An 8,569-nucleotide genomic window follows, 5' to 3' on the forward strand; every position below is an offset into this window, starting at 1 on the left:
ATTCTTCATGTTGAGTCTTTAGATTCCACAAAGTTATAAATTAAGTAGTTCATTAGTAAAAAATTTGGTATATTAATTTCAGGTGTACAATGATTCAAAAATTAATGTTATTATTTTTGGATCTTCTACCTCTGAAGTCAATGTATTAAATAACCCTAGTCTCTAATTTTATTTATTTTTTTGTGAATATATATATGATCTAAAAAATAAATTATTTCTCTCTAAATGTTTAAATCATGTGTTAAAGACCATTTGTCTAAACACTTTGTTTTAGAGACTATAATTTGAATCTCAAGCTTGATTAGATTATTAATTGAATTTGGTTAGATAGTTAATTGAATTTGGTTGGTTAATAAACCGAATGAATTGAGTTGAGTTGAATTGAAATTAAGTTTATTAATTTATTAAGCTGAATTTAGTCTATAGTGAGTTGACATTAATATGAATTGGTCTCAGATGTGGATTGTTAGTACCTCAAGTTGGGAGAATTGCATTTAATTTCATAATTATTGGATTATTGGATTGCATTAGTGTCTTTTTTTTCCCTCAACTATGTATTCTTTTCCTTGTAAACACAATAGCCTAAACTCTTAATAACTTATACCGTAAATCATGTTAGTACACGAGTCTTTCCAATGACCTGCAAAAGGTTGATATCCCCCGTGATCGCTGCTTTATCTTATGCATGCCGCCGTCTCTCGACTTGTGCACCATTTCATTATATGCGCTTCATCAAAATTCAAGAATATAATATTCTTAACTGGTTTTATTTTGGTCTTTTTTCTTAATCAGTATGAGAATGATTTATGAAAATTTGTTCCTAAAGCCTGTTAAATGTCCTGCATTTCAAATTTGTCCATTGAGCATGAAAATTCATATTAGATTAAGAGATTTCTAACCATTTGTGTGCAATATCGAAAGATTCATGTAAATAAGTAACTTTGATTGTTTGATTTTAGGACAGTGCTTGACCTACTAACTTTTTCCTCATTGTGCTATATGTTCTTAACCTGTACCTCTATTATACAACAAATGTGTGATTTTAGGACTATAAACTGCTTAATTAGTGTTAACATGAATGCATTTTTCAAACATAATAACCTTTACCTTTATGAGTTTTGAGTTTTATTCTGTTATCTACATCATGTTGTTTTGAATGTTTCTATATGGAATGATTCTCAAGTGAAAGTTTTGAAAAACACAATAATGAGATGATTAAAAGAGATCATGTGAAAATTTCAATGAGCATGAGCCTACAATTTTCAAAATGAAACACTTGATGGATTTAATTGACAGTGGACATTAGTCCCACATGGTAGAAACTGAAACAACCAAAAGAAAGATTTACTTATAAAAACAACCTTGTATATTTGAGGTATGAGTAACTACTTGGACCCAATACTTCATGTTGAGTCTTTAGAATCCACAAAGTTATAATGGATTATTTAGTAGTTCATGAGTTTAGAATCCACAAAGTTATAATGGATTATTTAGTAGTTCATGAGTAAACAATTTGGTATATTAATTTCTGGGTCTATAGTGGAGAGAAAGTCTTGCAAGGTCACATGACTAAGAAATGGCATTTAGTCACAACCAACCATATTATGACACCTCATAAAGATTCAATGTACTAAATAAATTTTTAAGATAATTTTTTTTGTTGAATAGATATATTATCTTAAAAATAAATTTTTTCTCTCTGATTGCTCACATAGGGATGTTTGTAGTGTGGTTTAGTTCTGTTTTAAGGTTAAAAGTTATCCGACCTGCAAGATAAAAAAACATTTTGTTTGGTTCGGTTGACTTTTAAAATTAAAATCGAACCAAATCAAACCAAATCAATGCGGTTTGGGTTGGCTCGATTGCAGTTTTTGCTAGACTATGCAATTTTTTGTTTCGAACATTAAAATCAAGTTATTTTCATTGACAAAATTCTCTAGTTCACTAGTATCAATGTGATATTAATGTCTAACGGTAAAAAATTGACAGATTAATTATTTCGACGAATACTTTAAATTTAAAGTGATGTATTTGGCTTTGTTTGGTAAAAAATAGATGACGGCTAAAAAGTTAGGTTATATCGGATGACTTATTATAAACTAATTTACGGTTGATAGTAAATAAGTTAGTTGATTGATTCTATAGTACTGTTTGACAAAATTAATTAATGGTCGATGTAATTTATACATATAAAATGAGGTAAAAAATGCATTTAATTAATACTTATTTTTTTTCCAATTAAGATTATAGGACTAAAATTGAAGTATAATCAAAGTTTAATCAATCATTAAAATTTTACGGACCACTTTTTCGATTATACATTCCTAGTGTTTGCTGATTATGTAGTCAAAAGTATATGAGAATTTCTTTCCCTGCACTTCTAAAACATGACATATCATTTCCAAAGTATACTTTTTGAACAAATACAAATTGTATTTTTGTATGAAATTATACTTATGGACGGCAAAAAAATCATACATACTTCTAAGAGTATGTGGGGTGAAAAAAGAAGCTCCCAAAATACCATGTCAATGGTTTTTTCACATTCTGATAGATAACTTCATAAGAAAAAAAAATAGTGTTTTCATTAACTAAAAGCTGGGCCAAATGAATCATTTTTAAAAAAAAAAAAAAATATTAGACATAGTTTAAAAAGTTTGTGATAGCGTTATTGCATTAAAATTGTGCTAACGTACATCACAATATATCTGACTAGGTTATTGCAACTAATAGTTCTTTTTTTGGGTTAGGTTTAGAGAGCTCTAAAGGAAATGCTAAGTTTTGTCAATTTTAGCTGTTTGGAGTTTTGTGTAATTGATCTTAAAATTATTGGATTCATCTCTAAATAAAATGAGAAGATTTAGTAGAGTCCTGGTGTCATGTTTGATTGGATGACTTTTAAACTATGTGTGTGGACTTTTAAACTATGTCGCCTAAAAGGTTCTCCAAGGGGAATGGGTTAAGTCGTAAGGGGCCCGCACGCCACTAAGGGAGTCCGGTACGACCTTGCTAGGCATTTTTACCGGTAGTAAAGGATTAACTTCCGGGGCTGCTCCTCCTGGGACTAATCCGTAAAAAGAATTCAGATATTATTGATTGTTCAACGCTAACCTCTAATTTAATGTTTGAACTGCTTACGTATATAATAAGTTGTTTGTTACGTACAAGTTTAGGAAGCAAGGGGAAATCAACAAGCTATGCCAAAGACGAACTTAGGTTTCCCTATTCGTCCGGTATAGGTTCGTGTCATGATCAGGTATAGGCTTCGATACGTCTAACGTATCTTAGCAAAGCGGTTTTAGGATCCCCTTAACCGCCATGACACGTATAAGAAGTGAAGCCAATAACAAGTTAAGAAGAACCTACGACGGGTCTAGTTTGCACAACCGTCTAGGAAAGCAAGTCCACACACGTATAATCAACCGTCAGGTTGTATCTTAGACACGTGGTAATCATAGGTTTTTCCCCCGAGGTTATCACTAGCCTAGGGCTAGAAAGAACTCACTGAGGCATTATGTCTCATCCAACTCCTTATTTGTTCAGGTTCACAGGGTTCTCGAGGAAAAGGTAAAGAAAAAGTCTTGGATTGATCGTGTTTGCGTGGAATCGACTCGGTGTGGATATAGTGGATGCATATGTTATATTATGAGATGTTTAGTTATGAATTTTGTACTAGACTTGTATAGTAAACTTTGGTATGTAACAATGTAACATATGACTTTGGATTGTCTATGAATATACACTTTCGACTTGATGATGTTTTATTTTGTATAATTAATGTATCCAATATCAGTTTTAACGCACTTTTGAATATTCTAGACTCTTTCAAAGTGGGCGTTACAATACATGTATAAATATAATAGTCTCACATCGATGGTTTTGAAAAACAAAAGGAAGATTTACCTTTTTTTTTTAGGGTAAAAAAGGAAGATTTACCTATAAAACACCTTTCTATACATGTGGGATAAGTAATTCACATTGTGCTGTTGTTCACTCAATTGATTGAACGGTTCGTTAGTAAGAATTTTTGGTGCATTAGTTTGTGGGTAAAAGTTGGATGGAATAAATTGATGTTATTAATTAATTTTTTCTATGCCATTTTACTCAAAAATTATTGTACCAAAATAATAGAGTTCTAAGTTATATTTTATTTTTCCTTTTTTACTGGTGAATAGGACTGGTAGTTGTAACAGCCCGATTTTCGTTACTTTTATTTTATTATTTATTTATGTGTGTTATATGTGCTCTTATGTGATTATTTGCCTCTGTGTGTATTTTTGGTTAGGAATCGTAGAATTCGGTGTTAGAAGGGTATTTTAGTCATTTTGGACTTAGGGGCATTTTGGTCATTTTGAGGGCAGTGGCAATTTTGTAAATTTTCAGAAAGTTATTTTTTTTAGTGTTTAGTGGAAGTTATTATTTTACCAAGTTACTAGAGAGGGTGTAGTAATTATTTTAATTACTGTTAAGTGACCGTTAGTGTTATATTTTACCGGTAAGTGAGTAGTAACATTTTTGAGGTTGAATTAGAAATGGGTTAGGCCCATTAAGGTTTGTGAGATAAGCCCATTAAGTGAGCCTTTATAAACTAATGCTAGTGAGAAGAGATAGGGTTACAACATTTTCATTTCATTTTTCATTTGAGAAGATAAGAGATAGAGGCTAGAGAGAAGAACAAGTGCAATGGTTAGAGGCAAGAGGGATTCATCATCTAGGAGCTAAATTGAAGCTTGGGTTAGAGAATCTTGGTGCTAGAGGTAAGAGGGTTAGAATTCAACCATAATTCATAATTTTTCCTTTTTACCCATTTTGTGAAATTGATGAATTGAATCTAATTGTTGTAAATTCGTGCATAATTGTTGTTGTTATGTTTGATAACATGATTTGTGGGATAATTGTGTGTTAGTATGTGAATTAACATGTTGAAATGTAAAAATATGGGTATATTGTGTTCTTGAGTAAATTTGTTGAAAAATGAAGTTGTGGTGTTAAATTGTGCATGAATTCATGTTCATTAGTTGTTGTTATTGATTTGAAACATGTGGTTGTTGGATTGATGCTTTGGGTATCAAAATTGATAATATGAGATGTTGTTGTTGATGAATTGTGATGAATTCATGATTGGTTGTTGTTGTTGAAGTTGTGAGGTGTTGTTGTTGATGTTAGAAACCTTGGGTAATCATAATCTTTGATGTTGTTATGAATTTGTGATGTTCTTGAGGTTTTTATAAAAATGGGTTGATAATGAAGAAGTTTGATTTTGATGATGTTGAATGAATTAAGAAGCTTGTTTTGGAGGGGAATCATTTTGGGAAGAAAATGAGTTTTGAGTAAAAGTCATTTTAAGAACTTTTACAAAATAAGTCATCTTGGGATGAGTTTGATTAAGTTGTTTTAATGTTGAAATGTGAAGTTTTCAAGTGTGGTTTGTATGGTCTAAGTGTTAGGAATGCATTGGTGAAAACGGAACTGAAATCGGACTCGAAAACAAGATTTTATGCACGAAAACGTAAAATTGCATTTTTGCTGTACTGGTGGAATGACACGACCGTGTGTCTGGATGACACGACCGTGTCAGAGTCCCCTGTAAGGGATCACACGACCGTGTGTCCTGACGACGCGACCGTGTCAGTTCTGCAGAATCCCAAAACCTTGTTTTTTCATATTTTTGTGTACTTTTAAGCATACCAATGGATTCCAAACACCTAACCTTATTCAATCAATTTATAAGTAAGCTTCTAAGAGTATCATAGCTTGGGTCTAACTTGGTTTTGTTTTGGAAATGAATTGGTTTTGCAAAATGATGCCAAGAGACGAACTTCGTGATTTTTGGGAATTCTTCATGTGTGGCCGATGAAATGCTTTTGTAACCTCTACTACACACATATGTGACTTGTGAGAATACATGGCATAGGCAATTGAACTTGTTTACTTGGTTTTGGTTAGATGACTCAATTATTTTCAATGTTGTGATTTTTGGAGACGAACTTGGTAGAAAATGATTTTTGAGAGCCAATTGCTTGTGAACCCTTTATGAATAGATTAATATGATGACGAGATGATGTATGAATGGTTGTTGAGTGATGAATATGATGTTTGTGATCATATGTTATAATTGTTCCTTTATTTGGATTGTAAGGAATTATGTGGAAATGTGGCAACTATATGTTGATTTATGTGGAGATGATTGATGATGTGTATGTGTGACAACTATATGTTGATTGAATTGTGGATGTTGTTGGTGATTGTATATTTGTCAAGTGGTGGTGAATTGTTGTCGATGCATATATACTAATTGAATGGTGATGAACATGTTTATGTTATGTTGTTTGTTGAACATGTTAAATGTTGATTGTTGGTGGTGAGTTTATACATGCTAGTTTTGATGTGATTGGTGATGAATGCGTGTATATACATATAGCCGTTGATCATAGCCGTTGATTATAGCCGTTGATTATAGCCGTTGAATTGTTGTGAACATATGCATTGTGGATTGAGTCATATGTTCATGCATCATATGTCGTTTCGGATGTTATATCCATATTGCCGTTGACCGGATACTTGTATCCATATTGCCGTTGATTATAGCCGTTGATAATGATGTTTTTGTTGCATCATAAGGTGACGACCTTGGAGGAGTTTGGTACCACATGCATCTAGAAGAGTCTAGAACATTGCATGCATTTGATTAGTTGATGAGTTGTGACATATTTGAATATGTGACTTGGTGAATTGTGCATGGGTGAAATTTGGTGAACGTTGTGATTATGTGGATTGATGTATATGTACATTGGTGGATTTTGTTGACGGTTGTGAATAATTGAACTATGTTCTAATTGCATATCTTAATTGTTTGTGCTTATACACTTGGTGAACCCACTTGATGATGATTAATTTGATAATAATGATGAAGTGAGAATTGTATATGTATATACATATGATGTGGTGATTTCTTTGATAATGATGATTGCTTTGAAATGATGAATTGTACTTGTTGAGTTAAGCATGCTAGATGAGTAATGAGGTGAGTAATATTTTCATTCGATTAGTGTTGTTAAATGATGAGCTCTTGTCGATATCTTGAATAGAGAATGATTATGCATGCTATACTATGATGATAATGTGGTAGCTTGAGATGCTAGTAATGGGGGATGATAATCATGTGATGCTAGTATTCTAGGAGGGATGGTTTGTATATGTGATATGTATGATTCCTTGAATGCTATGTTTTCATATGGATTATGATGATGTAATGCTAACCCTCAGTGGTCTGTGGTGGACCGCCTACCTCTCTGTATGGATGGGTAGACGGCGTGCAGGATGCTTAGTTGTTGCTTGTTGATGCCGAGGAGTGGAGTTCCTCTTTTCATGCAAGTGTCTAGATTAGGGCTCTGATCTAGGATAGTCCTTGCATGTTGTTTCATTTTGACTATGTATCTTGGAGTTGTTGATATATTCTATTATTTGGATTTGGAGAATACAATTGTATTTTGTTGAGATCTGGAGATGTTTTATGATTTTTAAGTATGTCCGCTGCTATGTTGTGTAACATGATCTTTATGCATGTATTGTATTGTGGTTTATTCGGAGACGTAGCATCTATTTCTAGAACATGTCTGATGTATTCGCGCGTTTTACCGCTTACTAGAAATAGGGTGTTACAAGTTGGTATCAGAGCCGTGGTCGGTCTTGTCCAGACCAAAACCTGTTGAATTCCCTGTTGTATGCGACATGTACGGGAGTACTGTCGGTACTTGTTGTGTTGTTCTGTTCTTTCAAGTGGGTTTGAGCGTAGTGGGGGAGTAGCAGTTTGTTTCAGGTTCGTTGGGTCTGGCAAGGGAAGGTATCTTTGGCTGCAGAGGCTCAGTTGGTTGTGGTTTGTGTTAAGGTTCTTGTTGATTTTGAGTTGGATCTTGTGTGTCTTCCGTTGAAGCGTATGGACGTTATTTTTGGTATGGATTGGATGTTGACTTTTGGTGTTAACATTAATTGTTTAACCAAGAGTATAACGTTTTCAAAACTGGTAGCTGAAGAAGGTGGAAGGTTCTTAACCGCGGAGCAAGTGAAGAAGTCTTTGGATGGCGAAGCTAGTGTGTTCATGATGTTCGCTTCATTGAAGGAGAGTAGTGAGAAAGGAGTTGGTGATTTGCCGGTAGTGCAAGAATTTCCAGAAGTTTTTCCGGACGACATTATCGAATTACCGCCGGAGAGGGAAGTTGAGTTTGCAATTGATTTGGTTCCGGGAACGAGTCCTATTTCGATTGTGCCGTATCGGATGTCTGCATTAGAGTTGGGTGAGTTGAAGAAGCAGTTGGAAGAGTTGCTTCAGAAACAGTTTATCAGGCCAAGTGTTTCGCCGTGGGGAGCTCCTGTGTTGTTGGTTAAGAAGAAGGATGGTAGCATGAGGTTGTGTGTGGATTATCGGCAGTTGAACAAGGTGACAATCAAGAATCGGTATCCGCTTCTGAGGATTGATGATTTGATGGATCAGTTGGTTGGTGCAGAAGTGTTCAGCAAGATTGATTTGAGATTAGGATATCATCAGATTAGAGTGAAGGCGGAAGATATA

Source organism: Medicago sativa, chromosome 6 (genome assembly GCF_051527215.1).
Source record: "Medicago sativa cultivar Bolivia chromosome 6, Bolivia_mono, whole genome shotgun sequence".
Taxonomy (NCBI): Eukaryota; Viridiplantae; Streptophyta; class Magnoliopsida; order Fabales; family Fabaceae; genus Medicago; species Medicago sativa.